At 50.2% G+C, this 24,432-nt stretch overlaps 1 long non-coding RNA gene across 1 annotated transcript; it reads right to left on the reverse strand.

Moving 5' to 3' along the window:
• Window positions 1–1,408: 1,408 nt before the first annotated feature.
• On the reverse strand, window positions 1,409–6,280 carry LOC140711340 (uncharacterized). The gene is made up of 2 exons (XR_012092522.1): window positions 5,849–6,280; window positions 1,409–5,258 (listed from the first exon to the last, which is right to left on the reverse strand). It is a non-coding gene; the product is annotated as an uncharacterized lncRNA (long non-coding RNA).
• Between the last annotated feature and the right edge of the window lie 18,152 nt (window positions 6,281–24,432).

A 24,432-nucleotide genomic window follows, 5' to 3' on the forward strand; every position in this document is an offset into this window, starting at 1 on the left:
CAGATGGAGTCCGACAACCGTCGCGAACGTCACCAAGACAGATCCGGATGGCAGGCCGGCCCGCCGACCGCGAAACCGAAACCGTGAGTCGAGAAACGCTATCCCGAGGCCGAAAACGCAGCCCCTCTACCCCAACCCCACAGAAACGGTCCCCAAAGCCTGTCTCTGCATCGACCGCGACAGAGTCAGAAGACAACCCACGGCGTGTGGATGTTCGGAGAGGCATCTCGGAGGGAGAAACAGCAAGCAAGGACTCGGTCGCGGGCCGTTGAGGACACAGGGAGACACAGATTGCCGTAGGCTCTTCCTGAATCCAGACAGAGACGGAGGGAGGGAGGGAGGGAGGCAGGGAGGGAGGGAGGGAATGGAGAGAAGAGACAGATGGTGAAAGGAAGGGAGGGAGGGAAGGGAGCAGGGAGAGAGGGAGGAAGGAAAAGGGAGAGAAAAGGGAGACCACGTGGAAAATGAAGATGATGAAACGTCACTTTTCAAAGGTTACATTTTTACAGGAGAGATGGAAAGGAAAGAAACCTGAAACAGAGAGAAAGAATGAGGAAAGAAGGGAAAAAGAAACAGAGGAAACAGAAAAGAAGGACAGAAACGGAATAAAAGAAATAAAGAAAGCACGGAAGAGAAACGAACAAGAGAGAAAGGGAGGGAGGCAGGGAGGGAGGGAGGGAGGGAGGGAGGAAAACATAGAGAGGGAGACAGAGAAAGAAAGAAGGGAAGAAAAACACAAAGGAGAGAAAGAAAGAAAAGACAAATAACAGCATAAATATTTGCATTTTTAGCTAAATATGAGATATAAAAATACATCAAAACAGATGAAAATATTTGTCTTGATCGAGACCATCCCGGCTAACATGGTGAAACCCCGTCTCTACTGAAAAATCCAAAAAACAAACTAGCCGGGCGAGGTGGCGGGTGCCTGTAGTCCCAGCTACTTGGGAGGCTGAGGCAGGAGAATGGCGTGAAGCCGGGAGGTGGAGCTTGCAGTGAGTTGAGATCCGGCCACTGCACTTCAGCCTGAGCGACAGAGCGAGACTCCGTCTCAAAAAAAAAAAAAAAAAAAAAAAAAAAAAAATGAATAAATAAATAAATAAATACATACATACATACATACATACATACATACATAAAAAAAGAAAGAAAGAAAGAAAATATTTGTATTTATACACATGAATGAATAGATGAAAATAAATACATAAAAAATAAAATAACATGAGCAAATAGGCCAGGCACGGTGGCTGACGCCTGTGATCCCAGCACTTTCAGAGGCTGGGAGAGAGAGAGAGAGAAAATGAAGGAAAGAAAGGAAGAAAGGAAGAAAGAAAGGAAGGAAGGAAGGAAGGAAGGAAGGAAGGAAGGAAGGAAGGAAGGAAGACAGACAAAGAAAGAGAGAGAGAAAGAAAGAGAAAAAGAGAAAGAGAGAAAGAAGGAAAGAAAGAGAGAAAGAAAGAAAGAAAGAAAGAAGAAAGAGAGAGAGAGGGAGAAAAACAGCGAGAAAGAAAGACGAGAGAAGAAAGAAAAAAAGAAGACAGAGGAAAGACAGACAGGAAGAAAGGCAAAGCAAGAAAGCAAGAAAACAAGACAGCAAGAAAGCATGACAGAAAGATAGAAAGAGACAGAAAGAAAAAGCAAGAAAGCAACAAAGAAAGAGAGGGGGGGAGTGGGAGAGGCGAATCTCTCTGCTTTCACTACATGCGGGGAGAATCAGGAAAGCCCCCACTAAACAACAAGGCCGGAAGTGGAGCTGCCATCTGTGAAATCCGAGCAGAAGAGTCCACACGGGTTAAAGACACGAAGAAAGACAGGGAAACAACTGCTCAAAGAGAAGAACAATCTGGCCCAGCCAGGGCCTGTCTCCTGAAGTTGTCTGGGCAACGAGGGAGTGGGACGGAGGGAGGGAGGGCCTCCGAGGCTCGTGTCAAACAATAAACGAGAATAACATAAAAGGAAGTTAAAAAAAAACATTACGCATCATTCGTAGCATCACTGACGCCTCGAAAGGCGAGAGGCATATGTTTATGTCACTGTGGGACTGTTGTCTTTTTTCTTTCCTTTTTTTTTTCTTCCCTCTCTTCCCGGAAACTCACTTTTTAATTATTTCCTTTTCCTTGTCCTTTTTAGTTTTATTTTTTATTTTACTTTCATTTTTATTCGTTTATGTATTAATTTATTAGTAGTAGTAGTATTTTTTGGAGAGGTTGCCTCGCTCTCTCGCCCAGGCTGGTGTACAGCGGCGCGATCTCGGCTCACTGCAACCTCCGCCTCCCAGGTTCAAGCGATTCTCCTGCCTCAGCTCGGCCTCCCGAGTAGCTGAGATTACAGACGCGCACGACCATGCCCGGCTAATTTTTGGTCTTTTGACTGGAGACGGACGGGGTTTCACCATACTGGCCCTGCTGATCTGACCACCTCGTGATCCAGCGATCCACCGCCCCCGGCGTCCCAAAGCGCTGGGATGACAGGCTTGAGCCACCGCGCCGGGCCGAGTTATTCATTTTATTTTCTTCCTAATTTTTAATTGTATGTATGCATGCATGCATGCATGCATGCATGTATGTATGTATGTATGCATGTATCCATCCTTTCTTATTTTTTGAGACGGACAGAGAGACACAGTGAGAAACAGAGAGAGAGAGAGAGAGAGAGAGAGAGAGAGAGAGAGAGAGAGAGTGAGAGACCTCCCCTTGGGCCTCAATGGTCTTTGCAATGTCCTTTCTTCAGAGATTCTGCAAACACAGTGTTTCCAACATTTTGAATCCAAAGAAAAGTTTAACTCTGTAACATGTATCCACAGATCACTAATCAGTCCCGATGATAGTTTATTTCTGGTTTTTCTCTGGGGAGTGTCGGTTTTTCTCCACAGGTTTCAAGGGGCTCCCAAAGTCCCTTCGCCGATTCCCTTAAGAAGAATATTTCCAAACCGACGTATCAAAAGAACGCTTTCACTTTGTGAGAGGAATCCCCACATTACAAAACCGTTTCACACATAGGCTCTCTTCAGTTTTTATCTGGGGATAATCTGTTTTTCACCCTAGGCCTCAATTGCAGCCCACATTATTTTCACAGATTCTACTAAAAGAGTGCTTCCAATCCGCTGAGTCCAAATACAGTTGTACCTCTGTGCGAGGAATCCACACACAAAGCAGTTTCTCAGGTAGCTTCCTTCTAGCTGTTATCAGGAAATATGTGCTTTTCCACCATTGGCCTCAAAGGAGTCCCAAATATCCTTTTGCAGATTCTACCACAGAAGTGTTTCCAACCTGCTGAACCGAAACACGGGTTTAACTCTGTGAGATGAATCCACATCTCACAAAGCCAATTCACAGATAGCTTCTTTCTACTGCTTCTCTGGGGATATTTGATTTTTCAACATAGGCCTCCATGGGCTCCCAAATATGCCTTGGCAAATTCTAGAGAAAGCGTGTTTCCAACACGTGAATCAAAAGAAAGGTTTAACTCTGTGAGATGCATCCAGTCACGCAAAGCAGTTTCACAGATCGTTTCGCTTCTTCATGGCTTTTCTCGGGGGGACAATCTGGTTTGGACAACCGGAATTAATGGGCTTGGAAATGTCTTCCCACACACTCAACAAAAAGAGCATTTCCAACCTGCTGACTCACACACACACACACAAACAAACAAAGAATACGTTCTGCGCTGGCAGATAAATCCAGACATCACGAAGCAGATTCAATGAAATATTCTCTCTGGTCTTTGTCTGGGGATATTCAGTTTGTCACCATAGGCCTCAAGGGCTCCCACACGTCCCTTTGGAATCTCTACAAAGAGAGCGTCTCCAACCCGCCTAATCAAAAGAAAGGTGTAACTCTTTAGGATGAGTCCACACATCGCAAAGCAGTTTCTCAAATACATTCTTTCTCATTTTTATCTGGGAATATTTGGTTATTCGCCATAGGCCTAAAGGGGCTCCCAAAAATCCGTTCAGAGAGACTGCCAAAAAAAAGTGTTTCTAACATGATGAATCAAAAGAATGGTTTATCGCTGAGAGATCAATCTGCGCATCACGAATCAATTTGACAGATAGCGTCTTTCTTGTTTCAATCTGTGGATATTCTGTTTTTCAACGTAGGCCTCAATGGGTTTCCAAATGTCCCTTCACAGATTCTACAGAAAGCGTGTTTCCAACCTCCTGGTTCAACAGATGTATCCGTTCGAGGTGAATCCACACGTCAAGAAGCAGTTTCACCAGTAGCATTTTTTCTCGTTTTCATCTGGGGATGTTCAGTGTCACCATAAGCCACAAAGGGCTCCCAAATGTCCCTTTGAAGATTCTGCCAAAAAACTGCTTCCAATCGGCCGCGTGCAGTGGCTCACGCCTGTCATCCCAGCATTTTGGGAGGCAGAGGTGGGTGGATCACCTGAGGTCAGGAGTTCAAGACCAGCCTGGCCAAAACGATGAAACCCCATCTCTACCAAGAATACAAAAAATTAGCCGGGCCTGGTAGCGGGTGCCTGTAACCCCAACTACTTGGGAGGCTGAGGCAGGAGAATCCCTTCAACTGGGAGGCAGAGGTTGCAGCGAGCCGAGATGGTGTCACTGCACTCCAGCCTGGGGGACAGAGTGAGACTCTGTCAAAACACACACACACACACACACACACACACACACACACACACACACCCCCCCCAAAATGCTTCCAATCTGCTGAATCAACAGAAAGATGTAACTCTGTCAGAGGAATCTACACATCGCAAAGCAGTTTTGCAGATAGCTTCTTGTTAGTTTTTATCTACCGATTTTCTGTTTTTCACCCTAGGCCTCAAACAGCTCCCAAATGCCCTTTTGTAGATTCTACAAAAGGGGCGCTTCCAACCTGGTATATCAAAAGAAAGGTTTCACTCTGTGAGATGAATCCACACACCACAAAGCAGTTTCAGAGACAGCTTCTTTCTAGTTTTCATTTGGGGATATTCGGTTTTTCACAGTAGGCCTCAATGGGCTCCCAAAGGCATATTCGCGGATTCTACAGAAAGACTGCTTCAAACCTCCTAAATCAAAAATTTGTTGTAATTCTGTGGCATGAATCCACACATCACAAAGCAGTATCATAGAGAGCTGCTTTATTATTTCTGGGGTGGGGATGTTCGCTTTCTCACAATAGGCCCCAATGGGCTCCCAAATGTCCATGCTGCTTCCAAACTGCTGAATCCAAAGGCAGTTTTAACTCTGTATGAGGAATCCACACAACAGAAAGCTGTTTCATGAAGACCTTCTCTCTCGTTTTTATCTGAAAACATAAGATTTTTTCACCATACGACACAAGGGTCTCCTAAATGTACATAGACAGATTCTACAAAAACATCCTTCCAACCTGCTGATTCAAAAGAAAGGTTTAACTCTGTGAGACGAATACACACACTACAAAGCAGTTTCACAGAGAATGGTGTTTTTTTGTGTGTTTGTTAGTTTGTTTGTGTTTTGGTTTGCTTTTTTGTTTTTTGCTTTTTTTTTGAGACGCAGTTTCGCGCCTGTTGCTCAGACTGGAGCGCAATGGCGCCATCTCGCCTCACTGCGATCTCCGCCTCCCAGGTTCAAGCAATTCTCCTGCCTCAGTTTCCCTTCCCGAGTAGCTGGGATTACAGGCATGTGCCACTGCGCCCCGCTAATTTGGTATTTTCAGTAGAGACGGGGTTTCTCCATGTGGGTCAGGCTGGTCTCGAACTGCCGACCTCAGGTGATCTGCCCGCCTCGGCCTCCCAAAGTGCTGGGAGGACAGGCGTGAGCCACCACGCCCGTACTACTTTATTGTACATAATACAATACATAAATTGTATTGTATTTACATTTATGTATTGATTGATTGATTGATTTACTTACTTATGCTGCCTGATCAAAGGTCACTCCGGCCCAGTCGTCAAAGTGGCCATTTCCTAGGCAACCAAGAAGGGGGGAGCTTGGAGGTGGGGGCGGGGGCGGTGGAGAAGACACAGTTGCCCCAGGCTGTGCGCAGGCGGCCTGAGCTTCCTTCCTCTGTTGAGGCCTCCATTTTCAGAGTAACAGTGGCCGCTAGGTGATGCCCGACGTCTGCCAATGAGACTGTCAGCCTGGAATGAATTGGGATCGCCTGGAGGGGGAGGCGGGAGGCGGAAGGATGGAGGCCCCCACAGCACAGTGGGTCACCGCGCCCTCCCAGGCGATCCCCACAACTAATCGACCAGGGCCCCTGGGGGCACACAGCCTAAGACCCCCCCCACCCATCGGATCATCTGGAACTTCTGTCCGTCCGGAGACGAGAGACGAGAGACGAGAGACGAGAGACGAGAGACCGACTGGAAATTCTCTCGGTCAAGGTCCAAACCTAAAAGAATCACTGACACAGACATCAGGACTAACAAAGACAATTTGTAAAAGTTTCCGTGTTTTGGGTGAATCCGTGTATTTCTGTATCACAAAATTACTGATTTTGAACGTTGCGGTTTTTCTACTCCTTACGTGTACGGTCCTGTGATAGACAGACCAGGGGACTCCTCAGCTCGGAGTCCATGAGGCCAGAAGCTGACATCCTAAATTTCTATGTAGAATGAATGTAAGCAGGCCAACCAAACACTGTGCCGTAAAACTGTCCGGAAGACAAGCGGTGGTGGTTGGGGGGCGGATGGGGGGGGGGGGGGGGAGCCGGGTGCGGTACGCTCACGCCTGTCATCCCCGCACTTTGGGAGGCCGAGGGCAGGCGGATCCCTCGAGATGGTGGCCATTGCACTCCAGCGTGGGCAACAAGAGTGAAAACTCCGTCCAAAACAAGAACAACAACAGAAACGTTAAGTGCTGTCTGCTGTTATTTTTGCTTCCCACCCTGAGAAGAACATAATACAGCTGCTGTCTACCTGCCTGCCTGCCTGCCTGCCTGCGTGTCTGTCTGTCTGTCTGTCTGTCTGTCTGTCTGTCTGTCTGTGACAGGGTCTCGCTCTGTCTTTCGCCCAGGCTGGAGTGCACTGACACCATTATGGCTCACTGCAGCCTCAACTTCCCCGGGGTTAGGGGATTCCTCTAAGGGATCCTATGGATGGCCTCGGCCTCCCAAAGTGTTGGGGTTACAGGCGTGAGCCACCAGCACCCGGCCTGAGTTCACACATCTGGTCTCACTGCGTCTTAACCAGACGCCCGTGAAGAACTCAAGTCAAGAGAGAGAGAGTCGGCAAGAGACTTTCAGCATTCTCTCCCAAAACCAGTGAGGTGGATGGCGGCCGTGTGTCCCAAGCTCCTGTGGTTTTAGGTGGCCACGCGTAGAGGATAGATTTCAAATGTTTCCAGAGAGGCGCAAGCCACAGTCATTCAGGACATCCGAGCGCGAGATGGGGTTTCTGACAGCGACTTAAGGGCCAGGAAGGGCCAGAGTCTGCCAAGGCCCTCGTTCTAGGGTGGGGCCGATGGAACCCCAGGCAGAGGGAGCCAGCGGTCCGCACAGAGAGAGCTCCAGCCCTAGGCCCCACCGTGCAGACCGACTCAGAAGAAAGAGAGTCCCTCGTCCTACATATGTCACATCCCTCCACCGAACTTGGGAGCGGATCCGCTTTCCAAACATGAGGTGACTCTCGGTTTGAAATGGATCACAAGGGGCCGGGCTTTCCAGAGTCGGCATGATAAAGAAGTCATTCTGTGGCACAGAACGAGGTGTGGCTCTTATCGAGACTCTACAGTGAAAGGCAGTGAAACAGGGCGAAACCCCGTGTCTACTACAAATTAAAAGAGGAGCCGGGCATGGTGCCGCTGAAGGCAGGAGAATCGCTGGGACCCGGGAGGCAGAGGTTGCAGTGAGCTGAGATCATGCCACTGCACTCCAGTCGGGGGGACAGAGCGAGACCGCATCTCAGAAACAAACTCACAAAGCCAATCAAGGTGTTTAACGCAACGAGTCACCCTCGGGTCTCTTGACAGGATACGTCCAGCACCCGGGAAAACAGGGAAACGTCGAGGGGTGGGGTGGAATCTATTTTGTGGCCTCAAGGGAGGGTTTGAGAGATACTCCCGGAAACGTGACTGCCTAAGGAAGCCCCTCCGCCCAAGAAGCGAGATTCATTTCTAGCCTGTAGCCACCCACGAGGGAGAATCGGGCTCTCTACAGAACCCCCCCCCCACCCCCCGACCCACCCCCCGACTCGTGAAATGGTCTCTCTCACTCCGTCAGGCTCTATTCACGCCGTGTGGTTTTGTAACCTCCAGCGCGTGTGCGTGGGGTGGGGGATGGGATGGGGTGGGGGCGGCTGTGGACAGAGGAAGGGAAAAAGCGATGGTGTCCCACGGGTGCCCGGGACCGTGGGTCGTGGTTGGGGTCGCCAGAGCCTAGGGAACTCATCGCCTGTCAGGACGTCTCCCCTCCACGTCCCCTCTCTGCCCTACGCTCCGCATCTTCGCAGTTCAGTGGAGACCTGGTGGATGGAAGTCGCCGTCCCTTTGGACTTTAACCGAGGAAGGCCGGGCTCCCAAGTGTCTCCCGGTAGTTGGGGCCTCGGGCAGGCTCGCCAGGATGCTGACGGTGATGGTGATGGTGATGGTGATGGTGATGGTGATGGTGACGGGTGATGTACGTTGGAGGCCTCGGGCCAATGCACAGGGATGCCTTTGACCTCGTTGGGAGAGGTCAGCTTTGCGGAGTCCCGTGCATCCTTCCGGAGACTCATCCAGCGCTAGCAAGCATGGTCCCGAGGATCCCAGCTCTCAGCAGAGGCACTTTTGTTCACACAGAATCCTGGGCAGGCAAGGTCTCAGCAGGCTTAGGCCTCCTAGCCAAGAGGCCGAAGCCACTTCTGGGATATTTTCACAGAGCCAGTGGTTCTTTGAAGTGCTTTCAGATACAGATTTGAGAAGTGCTTGCAGATACAGATTTGAGACAGAACGGACAGGGCTTGGTCCCAGGTCCTTTAGGACACGGGCAGAGGCACATTGAGAAAACCCTCCCAGCATCCTAGGTGAACAGAGGTATGATTTTTTTGAGACACTCGAGGGAGAAGCAACCCCAGATTTTAGGGTGGTATCTTTATTATTATGTAGTATCTCTGAGGTATCCAAGTCCAGAAATCAACTCACCACTTCTGTACAGCATTCTGTGGGAAGATCAAATCTGGGGTGTCTAAAGTTAAGAATTGAGGCCTTGGTACTGGATTACATTAGAGGTACTTGAGCTCTTTTGGCAAAGAAAGAGAAGGTGGGAGATAGCGAGAGCGAGAGAGAGACAGACAGAGATACAAAGATACACACAGAGAGAGACAGAGAGAGAGAGAGACAGAGAGAGAGACAGAGAGAAACAGACCAAAAGGGAGAGAGAGAGACAGACAGAGAGAGAGACAGACAGACAGGCAGGCAGGCACACAGGCAGGCAGAGAAACAAAGTAAGACAAAAGACAGACAGAGAAAGAGAGAGAGAGAGAGAGAGAGAGAGAGAGAGAGAGAGAGAGAGAGAGAGAGAGAGAAAGGGACAGAGACGCACTGAGACAGAGAAACAGACAGAAAGAGGGAGCGACAGGCAGAGAAAGAGAATCAGACAGAAGACAGACACAGTGAGAGAAACACAGGCAGAGAGAGACAGAGAGACACAGACAGGGAGAGAGAGACAAAGCCACAGACTGAAAGACAGGCAGAGAAATAGAGTAAGACAGAAGACAGACACAGGGAGAGAGACAGGCGCAGAGAGAGAGAGAGAGAGAGAGAGAGAGAGAGAGAGAGAGAGACAGAGATGGACAGAGAGAGACGGAGAGAAACGCATAGAAAGAGGGGGGGAGAGAGAGAGACAGAGAGAAACAGACAGACAGGGGGAGAGAAAGACAGAGAAAGAGAGAGAGAGAGAGAGACAGACAGACAGACAGGAAGAGAAAGAGACTAAGGCAGAAGACCGACACGGAGAGAGCGAGCGACAGAGAGACAGAGAGAGAGAGAGAGAGAGAGAGAGAGAGAGAGAGAGAGACAGACAGGCAGAGAGAGAGAGAGAGAGAGAGAGAGAGAGAGAGACAAACAGACAGGCAGAGAGAGAGAGAGAGAGAGAGAGAGAGAAACAGACAGGCAGAGAGAGAGAGAGAGAGAGAGAGAGAGAGAGAGAGAGAGAGAAACAGACAGGCAGAGAGAGAGAGAGAGAGAGAAGGCAGACAGAGACAGACAGAGAGACAGACAGACAAAGACAGAGAGGGACAGAGAGAGACAGAGAGAAACACACAGAAAGAGAGAGAGAGAGAGAGAGAGAGAGAGAGAGAGAGAGAGAGAAACAGACAGACGGGAGAGAGAGACAGAGAGAGACAGACAGACAGACAGACAGGAAGAGAAAGAGAGTAAGACAGAAGACAGACACACAGAGAGAAATAGGCAGAGAGAGAGAGAGAGAGAGAGAGAGACAGACAGAGATGGGCAGAGAGAGATAGTGAGAAACAGACAGAGAGAGAGAGAAGCAAACAGATGGGGGGGGAGAGAGAGAGAGAGAGGCACACAGAGAGAGAGAGGGAGAAGACAGACAGAGAAAGAGAGACACAGACACAGACAGAGAGACGGAGAGAGGAGGAGGAAGGGCGTGCTCAAGAAATAATTACACATATTTTATAATGCTTTTGATCCCATAAACGGTGGCCGGGGTATGCTTTGAAAACAACAACAGCAACAACAGCAACAAGAGCAGCAGCAGCAGCAGGAGCAGCAGGAGCATCTGCTTATGGATTTCTAGAAAATAAGATCTCATGAAGTATAGTACACATCAACCGGCTCTCACTACATGTCGAGAGAGTCACAAATGCACTAGTTAACAACAGGAGAAAACAGCAGCTAACCTGTCTTGGGGAAAATACACGTCTTCCTGAAAATTGGGGATTTCTTTTTTTTTTTTTTTTTTTTTTTTTTTGAGACGGAGTCTGGCTCTGTTGCCCAGGCTGGAGTGCAGTGGCCGGATCTCAGCTCCCTGCAAGCCCCGCCTCCCGAGTTCACGCCATTCTCCTGCCTCAGCCTCCCGAGTAGCTGGGAGTACAGGCGCCCGCCACCTCGCCGGGCTAATTTTTTTTTTGTATTTTAGTAGAGACGGGGTTTCACCGTGTTAGCCAGGATGGTCTCGATCTCCTGACCTCGTGATCCGCCCGTCTCGGCCTCCCAAAGTGCTGGGATGACAGGCTTGAGCCACCGTGCCCGGCCGAAAATTGGGGATTTCTACTGCACCTGAAAAGAAACAAATAAGAACAAGGAAAAACACAAACAAAACAAAACAAGCCAACAAACACGGGCCAAGGCACCGTCCCTGGAAATCTTTTTTTTTTTTTTTTTTTTTTTTTGAGACGGAGTCTTGCTCTGTGGCCCAGGCTGGAGGGCAGTGGCCGGATCTCAGCTCACTGCAAGCTCCGCCTCCGGGTTCACGCCTTTCTCCTGCCTCAGCCTCCCGAGTAGCTGGGACTACAGGCGCCCGCCACCTCGCCCGGCTAGTTTTTTGTATTTTTTAGTAGAGACGGGTTTTCACCGTGTTAGCCAGGATGGTCTCGATCTCCTGACCTCGTGATCCACCCGTTTCGGCCTCCCAAAGTGCTGGGATGACAGACTTGAGCCACCGCGCCCGGCCCCCTGGAAATCTTAAGTGAGCAGAGTGTTAGTTTTCAGAAAGCGTTTCTACTTGGGGCAAGTACTAAGAAGGCCCATACTAGAGCTGTGACGCCCTTCCCATTGTGGAAATATGCTGGCGGGAGGGAGGGAGGAGAAGAGAAAACATCATGATCAAAGGTGATTGAGACCCAGCCGGGGTGAAGCTTTCCTACGGAGGGAGGCCTGAGGAGCGAAGGCGGGAGGGGGAGAAACCCCACAACTCCAGACCAGCCCGATTGCCCACACGGGTCAAGGGCTATGCCATCGGCCCAAGCTGCCTCTGGGGAAGTGGGACCGTGCCGCCCCCCCATCTCAAAAAACGGTGGCCACTGAGTGAGGCCTGACTACCACCGATGCAAATGTCAGCCTGGCAAGAATGAGATCGCCGGCAAGGGGTGGGGGAGGGGGAGAGAAGATGGAGGCACACCCGGCTGGCTCCGGAACGTTTCCAAGCAGGATGTTGGGAGGCGGGGGGTGGGGAGGTTGAGGGGAACCCACCTCACTGACTCACTAAATTCAGGTAAAGGAACGTGGGGGAGGGGTGGAGCCGCGGGGGTGGTGGGGGGGCGACTTGAAAATTAAACTGACCCCTCATACAGCCCAAGTCGAAGAGTCTATGCGCATTAAAGAAACCAACACACAAAGAAAACTAAAGCGACGATAAAAGAACAACAGGGGCCGGGCGCGGTGGCTCAAGCCTGTCATCCCAGCACTTTGGGAGGCCGAGACGGGCGGATCACGAGGTCAGGAGATCGAGACCATCCTGGCTAACACGGTGAAACCCCGTCTCTACTAAAATACAAAAAAAAATTAGCCGGGCGAGGTGGCGGGCGCCTGGAGTCCCAGCTACTCCGGAGGCTGAGGCAGGAGAATGGCGTAAACCTGGGAGGCGGAGCTTGCAGTGAGCCGAGATCGGGCCACTGCAGTCCAGCCCGGGCTACAGAGCCAGACTCCGTCTCAAAAAAAAAAAAAAAAAAAAAAGAACAATAGGGCCCCCGCCAGGGCGGAGGTTACCTAGGCAACGAGGGAGAGAGGGAGGGGCCTCCAGAAGGGAGGGCGAGAAACCGGTTGCCCCAGGCTCGGTGAAGTTTCGGCGAGACCTCCCTCCGTGCCACCTCGACTTTCAGTAACAGTGGCCGCTAGGTGATGCCCGAAGACAACCGATGCCTGCAAGTGTCAGTCGTCACGGAAAAAGAAGCAAAGGATGGATCGCTCTGGGTCGGGGTGGAGGTTGGGGAGGGGGATGCGGCGGAGGCACACTGCGTCGCCGCCGGCGTCTCCCGGATCCCTCTCAAAACAGGCCGTCTCCGGGCCCAGGGAGTCCTCCCACGCGATGCCCGCGACTGGTCGACCAGACCCCCCAGGGTCACAGCCAAAGTTTCTGCCCCTGGGATCACCTGGCACTTCCATTCCCCCAGAGAGAAGAGAGGACGACCAGGGGCGCGGGCGCATGGAGGACGCCAGGGGTGGAGGTGGGAGCTACCGAAGACAGAAGTGCAGTCATTAGCGTGTCAGAGTAGACTCCAGACCCACGACCTCGGAGAGGCAATACCTGAACGAGTGTTAGTGCATGACATCCACGCTCCCGGACACAGCGTGGATTTCACGGGGAAGGCAGTGCCCATCACACTCCCTTCCTGTTCCGGGGCCAGATTTTGCTCCCGATGTACCCATTTCTCAACCGTGTTCCCCGAGGTCCACCCTGTCGTGAATCAGTCATGAATCTAGTCAGTACGGTGAATCGCGGAGCATCCACATTCCACCACTAAGATCGGAGTCCGCACACTACACATCGCCCCACGTGGTGTCTCCCCAGAAGAACATCACCGCCGTCCCAGCCCAGTAGCGATACAGTGCCATTTCTGTCATTTTCTCTTTCTTGCTTGCCATTTATTTATTTATGTAATTTTGAGACAGAGTCTCACTCACTCTACAGCCCAGGCTGTAGTGCAGTGGGACGATCTCGGCTCACTGCAACCCCCGCCTCCGCCTCCCAGGTTCCAGCGATTCTCCCGCCTCTGTCTCCCGAGTAGCTGGGACCACAGGGGTCTGCCCCACCGCGCCCGACTCAGTTTTGTAGTTTTAGCAGGGACGGGGTTTCACCATGTGGGCCAGGCTGGTCTTGAACTCCTGACCTCCTGATTCACCCGCCTCAGCTTCCCAAAGTCCTGGGATGACAGACGTGAGCCACCGCGTTCAGTCCCTACAGTGCCATTTCTTAGAAATCACTCGCGGGAACACACACTTATGGGTCACGTGTGAAGAATTTCTCTTTTTCTATTTTTCTCCCTCTTTTTTTCTGTGTGTGTGTGTGTGCGTGTGTGTGTGTGTGTGCGCGCGCGCGCGCATGGGCGGGGGCGGTGGGACGGAGTTTCGCTCTTGCTGCCCAGTCTGGAGTGCAAGGGTGCCATCTCGGCTCACTGCAACCTCCACTTGCCAGGTTCCAGCGATTCTCCTGCGTCAGCCCCGCGAGTAGCTGGGATTACAGGCCTGCGCCACCATGCCCGGTTCATTTTGTATTTTTAGTAGAGACGGGGTTTCTTCATGTAGGTCAGGCTGGCCTCGAACTCCCGACCTCAGGTGATCCACCCGCCTCGGCCTTCCAAAATGCTGGGATGACAGGCGTGAGCCACCGTGCCCGGCCTTAGCCGTGTATTTTAAAGTCGAGGAGCTTATCAGGGAAATATGAGAAGTACGGACGTCACACGTGACAGAGAGAAAAGTCTGCGAATGGCCCTTCCGTCCAAGTGGGGACCCGGCGAAGATCTCCCGAAATCATGCACCGAGTGGGGAAGCCCGGCAAGGCCCGTCTGTGTAGATTCCTCTCAGCCTCTCTAAGCACGCACTTCTCACTTTCGTGGAAGGGGCAGGGCCCTCTCTGGGACGGGGGGATCTGACAGACAAAGAGACAGACGTAGAAAAAGAGAGATGGACAGGCAGAGACAGAGAGAAACGGACAGAAAGAGCAAGAGAGCGAGAGAGCGAGAGCGAGAGCGAGAGCGAGAGAGAGAGAGAGAGAGAAACAGAGTAGACAGGGAGGGGGAGAGAGGGAGAGAGACAGACAGAGACAGACAGGCAGGCAAAGAAAGAGAGTAAGACAGAAGAGAGACACAGTGAGTGAGAGACACAGGCAGAGAGAGAAAGAGACAGACAGAGAGACAGAGAGAAAGAGAGGGACAGGCAGATAGATAAAGAGAGTGACAGAGAAAGACATAGACGGACAGTGAGAGACAGAGAGAGAGAGAGAGAGACAGAGAGAGGCAGACAGACAGACAGACAGGCAAAGAAAGAGAGTAAGACGGAAGAGAGACACAGTGAGAGACACAGGAAAGCCAGAAACTGGACAGAGAGATAGCGATACAGTGCCATTTCTTTCATTTCCTCTTTCTTTCCTTCTTTCCTTCTTTCCTTCTTTCCTTCTTCCCTTCTTCCCTTCTTTCCCTCTTTCCCTCTTTCCCTCTTTCCCTCTTTCCCTCTTTCCCTCTTTCCCTCTTTCCCTCTTTCTTTCTTTCTTTCTTTCTTTCTTTCTTTCTTTCTTTCTTTCTTTCTTTCTTTCTTTCTTTCTGTTTTGAGACAGAGACTTGCTCTGTCGCCCAGGCTGGAGTGCAGTGGCGCGATCGCGGCTCCCTGCAACCTCCGCCTCCCGGGTTCACACCATTCTCCTGCCTCAACCTCCCGAGTAGCTGGGACTACAGGCGCCGGCCACTACACCCAGATAATTCGTTTGTATTTTCAGTAGACACGGAGTTTCACCATGTTAGCCAGGACTATCTCGATCTCCCGACCTCGCGATCCGCCCACCTCAGCCTCCCAAAGTACTAGGATGACAGACGTGAGCCACTGCGTTCAGTCTACAGTGCCATATCTCAGAAATCACTCACAGGAACAGACACTTATAGGTCATGTGTACAGTTTCTTGTTTTGTTTTGTTTTGTTTTGCGCGAGGAGGTGGCGGGACGGAGTTTTGCTCTTGCTGCCCAGGATGGAGTGAAATGGCAGAGGGGACACAGGGAGTCAAGCTATGGCAGAGATGACACGTCATTCAGAGCGTAACGTCCACAGCGAAAGGTGGTAGGGCCGGCACTTTTAAAGGCTGAAATACCGGCGGCTCAGGCCTGTCGTCCTAACACTTTGGGAGGCCCAGGAGGACGGATCACTTGAGGTCAGGAGTTCGAGACCAGTGTGGCCAACATGGACAAACCCCGTCTCTACTCTAAATACAAAAATTAGCCGGATGTGGTGGTGTGCGCCTGTAATCCCAGCCACTGAAGAAGAATCCCTGGAATCCGGGAGGCAGAGGCTGCAGTGAGCCGAGGGAGGGCCACTGCATCCCCACCTGGGTGACAGAGTGAGAGAGACTCAGTCCCCCCCTACCAAAAAAGGAAGAAAGGAAGAAAGGAAGATGAAAGAGAGAAAGAGAGAAAGAGAGAAAAGAAAGAAAAGAAAGAAAAGAAAGAAAAGAAAGAAAAGAAAGAAAGAAAGAAAGAAAGAAAGAAAGAAAGAAAGAAAGAAGAAAAAGAAAAAAGAAAAAAGAAAAAAAAAGAAAAAAAAAAAACAGGCCCCGCCGCCGCCGGGCGCCGTGGCTCACGCCTGTCATCCCAGCACTTTGGGAGGCCGAGATGGGTGGATCACCTGGGGTCACGAGTTCAAGAGCAACCTGGCCAACATAGTGAAACCCCGTCTCTACTAACATAGAAACATTTGCGGGGCATGATGGCGGGTGCCTGTAATCCCAGCTACTCAGGAGGCTGAGACGGGAGAATCGCTTGAACCTGGGAGACGGTGGTTGCAGTGAGCCGAATTGCAGCACTGCACTCCAGCCTGGGTGGCTGAGTGAGACTCTGTCTTAAAACAACGACAACAACAACAACAACAACAACAACAACAACAACAACAGCAACAACAACAGCATCAAAAAAGTAGCAAACGCACAAAAAAAGAACAGGCCAAAATACTCCATTGTCACTGAATGTTCCGCCACAAGACCGGAAACCCCCTGACTCAGGTCAAGGAGGTCGTGTTTCGTTCTCTCTCTCTCTCTCTCTCTCTCTCTCTCTCTCTCTCTCTCCCCCCCTTCTCCCCTAACTTTTATGTCTTTTTGAAGCATACATGTGCAAGATTGTTACATAGGTAAACTTCTGACTGGGGGGTTCAGTGTGCAGATGATGTCATCACCCGGATACTCAGCGCAGTACCCGACACTTTTTGTGGTTTGTGTGTTTGTTTGTTTGTTTGTTTTCCTGAAGATGTCTCTCCTTCCACACCTCCTCCCTCAAGTAGGCTCCCGCCTCTCTCGTCCCCCTCGTTGTGCCCACGCGTTCTCATTATTTAGTTCCCAGTTATAGATGAGAACACGCGGTCTTTAGCTGATCGTTGCTTTCATCTTCGGTGGTGGCGGTGAAAGAGGCATGACACTAAATCGACCCTTAGGACGCTCCCCTCCGTCCCCACCCCACACCCCCTCCCCACACACACCCTCATTCCTGCACCCCCTCCTCCAACCCAAGACAGGAAGAAAGGCAGATATGAAAATAAGAGCTCAGCCCCCAAGGCGGTGGAGGCAAGGGATCTGAAAGGGTGAGCAAGCGTTAGGGGTCGTGGGATGTCGTGGCCGAGCTAGCAAAAATAGGGGACCGACTTGCCAGCCCCAGCACACCCACAATCGTCAACCGCAGCCAGTCTCTGGGTGGGGTTGCGCCTGTAAAAGTTTCTGAATGGAGAGAAGCCCATGGCTATGGAAGGCATCAGCTCCAAGTCCGGGAAGGGAGGGAACAGGGCTTTGTGCGTTTGAATGGGGCTTTAGAAGGCGGTACTGCGGTTTCCAAAGCGACACGCCTCCCCTCGCCTCGCCCTCGCCCAGAGCGAAACTCCGTCTCAAAAAAAAAAATAATAATAATTAAAAAAAATAATAATAATACTATAAATAAGTAAGTAAGTAATAGTTAGTACAGCGGTCGTGCTCGTGAATCATTCCCCGGAGTCCAGGCGCTGTGGCTCACGCCCGTCACGCGAGCATTTTGGGACGCCGTGTCAGAAGGGTTACAACAAAATGATGAGACCCTGTCTGTGCAAACACATTTAAAAATGAAGGCCGGGCGCGGCGGCTGACGCCTGCCACCCCAGTACTTTGGGAGGCCGGGGAGGAAGAATCACCTGAGGTCGGGAGTTGGAGACCAGCCTGGCCAATATGGAGAAGCCCCGTCTCTAGTAAAAATACAAAATCAACCAGACGTGGTGGCGCATACCTGCAACCCGAGCTACTCGGGAGGCAGACGCCGGAAAATCGCTTGAACCCGGGAGGCAGAAGTTGCGGTGAGCCGAGATCCGCGCCATTGCACTCCAGCCTGGGCAACAAGAGCGAAACTCTGTCTCGGGAAAAAGAAAAATAAAACAATAAAAACTGAAAATCATCTGGGCACAGTGGCGCGGGTCCGTGGTCCCAGGCCCTCCACTCTGGAGGCTGAGGTGGAAGGATCGCTTGAGTCCAGGAGCGTCCACACTGCAGCGAGTGGGTCATGATGGCACCACTGCCAGGGTGACAGAGTGAGACGCTGTCTGTAAATCAGTCAAGCAATCGATCAGATCACTGCAAGGAGCTGTCTATGTCTTACTTTCAATAGGTGTCTCTTTAGGCCAAGTAGGCATGGTGCCTCACGCCAGTATTCCCAGCACTTTGGGAGGCTGAGGTGGGATGGAAGAAGGAAGGAGGGAAGGAAGGAAGGGAAGAAGGGAAGAAAGAAGAAAGGCAGGAAGGCAGGAAGGCAGGAAGGCAGGAAGGCAGGCAAGGAAGGAAGGAAGGAAGGAAGGGGGAGGGGGGGAGAGAGAGAGAGAGAGAGAGAGAGAGAGAGAGAGAAAGAAAGAAAGAAAGAAAGAAAGAAAGAAAGAAAGAAAGAAAGAGAAAGAAAGAAAGAAGGGAGGGAGGGAGGGAGGGAGGGAAGGAAGGAAAGAGGGAAGGAAGGAAGGAAGGAAGGAAGGAAGGAAGGAAGGAAGGAAGGAAGGAAGGAAGGAAGGAAGGAAGGAGAAAACTAAAAAAGGAAAGAAAAGAAAGAAAACGGGGAGGGGGCATATCCCCCTGACTGGTGACTGCCCAGGATGGAGTGGGTCACGGCTGACTGAAGCCTCGACCTGTCGGGCCTCAAGTGATCTTCTTCTTATGTCAACCTCCCGAGAAGCTGCGACTACAGGCGTGCATCACCACTCACAACGAATGTTATTATCATAATAATTATATGTGTGCTTGTGTGTGTGTGTGTATATATAAAGTATACATAATTATATATACAATATATAAATCATCATCATCATCATCATCACCATCATCATCATCATCATCATCATCATCATCATTATTATTGTAGCAGGACGAGCCACAGACCAAACTCATCAGACACGAGATTAAAGAAGGAAGAGGTTTTTCATTCGGCCGGGAGTGTCGGCAGACTTGCACCCTAAGAGCCGAGCTCCCCGAAAAGGACATTTTTTTAAAGGCTTACGACTTTAAGGGGTCCACGTGAAAGGGTTGTGATAAATGGAGCACACGTGGGAAACGTGACTGGGGTCTACCTGCATCAGCCAACAGAACAAACAAAAAGTTTTACAACGCTTTTTTCATAGTGTCTGGAATTGACAGATAACACAAGTAGTTTAGGTCAGGGGTCGATGATATTAGTATTCCTTTTTTTTTTTTTTTTTTTTTTTTTAACTCCTACGGCCGGGTGGTGGTGCCTGCCAAGGTTGTCTGGCTATTTATCTTACTTTTGTTTGTTTCTAACGTTTTGCTTTCTCTCTTTCCTCCTGTCTTGTGAACTAGGCAAGGTGGGGGGAGGAGGGCAGCAGGAGTAGTAGAGGTCTCCTTCCTTATCCCCCACTTTGAGAATTTTCACTCATTAGTGGGAGGGTTCACTTTCATTTTTACTTTTTGAGTCTTTTAGCGAGACAGAGTGATAGCGTTTTATGTAATACACTTGTGTGGAAGTTCTCTGACGAGCCATGGTAGCTACAAAACCTTTTGTCATTGGAAGGAGCAAGTGTAATACACAGGGGAGCAGCAAGCAAGTTTCTATTACGAATCAAACACTTACAGTGAGGGTTTTACATTCTCTACAGCTGGAAACTATTTTCTAAATGAAGACCTAGGATCAAACCTGTGTTAAACCTGTACAGGCACTTGTACTAACTCTGTCATGTCTTAAGCAGGTTAGTTTTTCACGGGGTCTTAAAACCTTTTTTTAGCCAGTAAAACAGTATTTTTTAATCAGCGAAGTGTTTACGAGGCAGACGCTTGAACTTGCGGGGTCTGTTTGGGGAAAGAGTTGGTTAAAGTCAAGTTATCTTGAGGCATTAGCCCTTCTGCTTCTCCAGGCCATTGGTCTGTTGTGTTAGCCCTTTTATCGACATAACATGAAGACACATCTAGGCTGCCAGCAATGTTTTCTGCCAACTGAGGAAATAGTTTTTTTCTGTTTTTTTATTTTTAATTTTTATTATTTTTTTAAATTTTTGGCTAAAGGAGGAGGTTCTGGTAACTTCTGGTTTATATGTTTACAGAATGACTGAAAGACCTTGCAAGTGTTGCTGGGCTGGACGGGTCTGGGTTTCCTAAGCAGTACGTGTACCGTGGGGCCACCTTACATAGGTGTTTCCTCTAGCGTGGTTATGGGGGGGGGGGGGGGGAACAACAACAAAGCAATGTATAGCATATTCATGTCCGGCAAGGACAAAAGAGGTCCTTACCTGGGAAAAAGGTTGAATACAGCGACAGAACAATAGGAAAACAGTTAGTATTCTAGGAAAACTATTTGTCTTAAGATTTTAAACTACATTGACTTGCTTGATGAGTCCTCAAGCTTCGGCCGTGCGTAGACTAGTCAGCTGCCGGTGTGTGACTAGAGCAGGGCTTGTGGTCCTCAGCAGCAGCTTGGTCTCGTCTCAGGATCAGTCGGGTTGGATGATCTGCGTCCTGTTGGCCGGTCCACTTGTCCTGAGCTGCCGGTGTTAGCTGACTGTGGTGGATCCAAGACGCAACACCTGCAACTTTAACAGCAGTGGGAGTGGACAAGGTTACAGTATAGGACTCATCCTATATGGGTTGTAGAAAAATTAGGTTTTACTTTACACAGAGTCACTAGATGTAAATGGGTGTCAGGCTTATAGGCATTATTTTTCTTTATTTAATTATGAACACTTCGTATGGCTATTTTGAAAGGCTGCATTTGCCTTTTGAAGATTAATTTCTGTAGTTTCCGGAGGTCACCTTGTATTTGACCTACGATTTGCGGGGGGCCAACTGAACACCATCTTACAGGGCAGATACCTAGTTTGTTTGGTGGGGGTGCACCTGACTCGGGGGAGGACCGTAGGCAAAAACCTGATTCTATCTTTTTTTTTTTTTTTTTTTTTTTTTTTTTTTTTTTTTTTTTTTTTTTTTTTTTTTTTTTTTTTTTTTTTGAGACGGAGTCTTGCTCTGTATCCCGGGCTGGACTGCAGTGGCCGGGTCTCAGCTCACTGCAAGCTCCGCCTCCCGGGTTTACGCCATTCTCCTGCCTCAGCCTCCGGAGTAGCTGGGACTACAGGCGCCCGCCACCTCGCCCGGCTAGTTTTTTGTATTTTTAGTAGAGACGGGGTTTCACCGTGTTAGCCAGGATGGTCTTGATCTCCTGACCTCGTGATCCGCCCGTCTTGGCCTCCCAAAGTGCTGGGATTACAGGCTTGAGCCACCGCGCCCGGCCACCTGATTCTATCTTAAGTGAATTTCCTGCCGCATACACACACACACACACACACACACACACACACACACAGCGACCCTTTTTTTTTTTTTTTTTTTTTTGGTCGTCAGCAGCTGGTCGCTCGAGTGTCCAGTTCATGCGTTCCACCTTTTGTTGAACTTTGTGGCCGATAGGCTGCGTGTAACCTGTGTTGTATTGTTAACAGTCTTGTTAAATGTTGCACTATTCCAGCTACAGCTACAAATGCTGGCCTATTGTCTGACTTTAAAATTAGAGGTAGCCTTAAACCTGGGGATAATGTCTTTTAACAGTAGTTTAGTCACTTCTTGTACTTTTTCTGTCCTGGTGGGGAAAACTGTAACTTACCCTGAAAAGGTGCAAACAAGCACTAGCCTCCAGCAGGGGGCAGTTCTGTAAAGTCTATAAGCAAGTTTTCACAAGGTATGGCTCTTTTTCCTGTTTAAGTTTCTGAGAGGAGGAGTTCCCCCCGTCCCCCCATCCCCACCGCCACTCCGCCCCTTTGTCACTGTATCTAGTGGCTGAGCCTTCAGTAAGAAATTGGAATCCAGATACGGCAGAGTCTTGCTGTTTGTAACTTCTAATGTGACCATGGGCTCCTGGGAGCCTAATGAGAAGGTGCCTAGTCTGCCCTAGTCTTTACATTCTTCAGCTCCTGTCAGCCTGATCAGATGAGTGAGTGTCTGGTTCCTCCAAGGTGCAGCAGCCCTTGGCCGATGGCCTCTTTGTCTCGCGGCCTTGGCCATTTCCTGTATTGCCCTCTGAACAGTTACCCTTCTAGCGTCCTTCCCCCCCCCCCCCCCCCCCCCCCCATCTCGCACATTAATCTCTCTCTGGCCTTGTCCGGCTCTGGAATCCTTGGCTAACTTGACTTCTGTCATGTCTACATCCACGTCCTCGTCCTCTCACAATGCTCCTTCCCCCCGCCCCCCACCCCCGCGTTCTCCCGCTCCTACGGCCAGCTGGTGGGGCCCGAGAAACGGCACGGGCCCTGCCCCCGCCCAGGCACTGCTGTCTGTCTCTCCTGTTCTCTTTTGATTCTCTGTCTTTACACTTGCTTTTAGTCTTTCTTTTGGTTTTGCTCTTTGCCCTCTTTTCTAGAGTTTAACAGGCTCTTTTCTTTATACACTTGGAGGGTGAAACAGGCATACCGAGAGTCAGTGTAAACGTTTACAGTCTTACCCTCACCGCGTTCTAAGGCCCGGATTAAAGCAACAAGCCCAGCTGAACGACAGCGTCCAGGGTTACCACCGCATATTCTGCACATGTCTCTCCTTGTGGGTTGGTGAAGCTGTTCCCGTCCACGCATAGCTCCTAGTGTACTGATGTCCAAGGCTGGTCCCGGAGGTCACATCTGCTAGAGTAAACTGGAGTCCAACACCTCTACACAATCATGCTCGACAGGGCTCTAGCTGTCGGGAGCAAGGCGGTGGGTTCAGGGTGTTTCCAGTTTAGTAGATCAATGGTTGAAAAGGGCTGATCGATGAAAGTCCGTTGCCCCCCACCCCCCCAGGGACGTGGGCCTGGTCCTTATAATAGACAGGTCCTCGTATCTCCCTGAGAGGCATTTACAGAGCTCGAGCAAGACCAGATCTGAGATGGCCCACTTGAGTATCTGGACTTCTTTCCTTGGCCTCTGGAGGCTCCGATCCTTCCCTTCGAGGTGAGACCTGGGGCGTGTCAGCTCCTGAATCTCATTTCCGAGGGGGTTGTTGGCCTCGGTGAAGCGGGGTAGGCTGGGAGACATGGAGAAAGAATGCGTGTTATCTCTCGCGGCTCCCGTAAAACTGGCTTCTCTTGCTGTTTCCTGGGACTCCCTTTTTAAAGTCCGTGTCTGCTGGCGAAGCTGCTCTTACTTTTACTTTTGGCTATTTTGCACACAGTTGTTAAACAGGGCTAAATTAACGCCGGCTTTGTCTATAATCTATTTCGCCATGGGTCAATATAAAGGAATTTGATCTAGGTACGCTGGCTGTCCTCCGACTCCGTCACCACCTGAACTGCACGGCCAATTGTTCTCTGTCTATAGTTCCTTCCGTGGGCCATCCAACAGCAGAAGAGGGCAATTCTAATTCTCCCAGAGTTCGTAACCTCTAGGGGGTTAACTGAACTCTATAATCTCCTGTAAAACCTTTTGTAAGGTTCTGTAACGTGCATTTTAGTAGAGTAAGTTGTGACGATTTGATGACTTTCCTTTTATTTTTCTTTTTGAAATGTTTTTAACAGGGTTCCTAGCGGAGCGGGCTTGCTTTGTGTCTGACCTATTTTTCCCTCGAGACGGAACAACATTCACCCTACGAGAGGGAAAGGGTAGAAGGTCACTCAGTCACGTAATTGACACTACATCGAAATCAAAGCTAAAACCAAAGTGTTGTTATAGGCACACCCGTTCGTCCAGCAATGTAAGCCAAACCAAAATCAGGAGCAAGACCAAAGTGGCAATAAAGGCAGGCCTGTTTATCCAGCCATTCAAGTCAAGTCAAAATCGAAAGCGAAACCGAAGTATCAACCAATGAATTCAAGTCAAGCCAGAAACGAAAACCAAAGTGCCGGTACAGGTACGCCGTGGGTGATCAGGCCACGCTTCCACTCAAATGGAGTGGGGGAAGTTCCAAAGAGCAGTCTCAGCAAGTTTCACACGTCCGGACTTAAAGTGCCAGTTCCTTCCCAGTGTCCAGCCACTGTGCCGATCCTCCACGGGGGCCTGCTGTGCCCTGCTGTTTCGAGGCGAGGCATTGCACCGGGGCAGATGCCCGCCCGGCAGCACTCTTGAGGATCCGCATCGCTCAAGCTGGGCAGAGTCCCCCGCAGGGATGCTCTACAGGGCAGGCATAAGCTGCCTAAGGGGCTGCCTCGACCCTCCGTGCATCACCACCTGGCTTCCCGGTGAGGGAACCCAGAAATGTAGCAGGACAAGCCGCAGACAAAACTCCTGAGGCACCGGATGAAAGAAGGAAGAGGTTTTTCATTCGGCCGGGAACGTCGGCAGACTCGCATCTTAGGAGCCGAGCTCCCCGAAAAAGACTTTTGTAAAGGCTTACAACTTCTAGGGTTGCACGTGAAAGGGTCGTGATAAATCGAGCAAGCGTGGGAAACGTGACCGGGGGCTACCTGCAT

Source organism: Chlorocebus sabaeus, unplaced genomic scaffold, assembly GCF_047675955.1.
Source record: "Chlorocebus sabaeus isolate Y175 unplaced genomic scaffold, mChlSab1.0.hap1 unalloc_scaffold_688, whole genome shotgun sequence".
In the NCBI taxonomy this organism is placed as follows: Eukaryota; Metazoa; Chordata; class Mammalia; order Primates; family Cercopithecidae; genus Chlorocebus; species Chlorocebus sabaeus.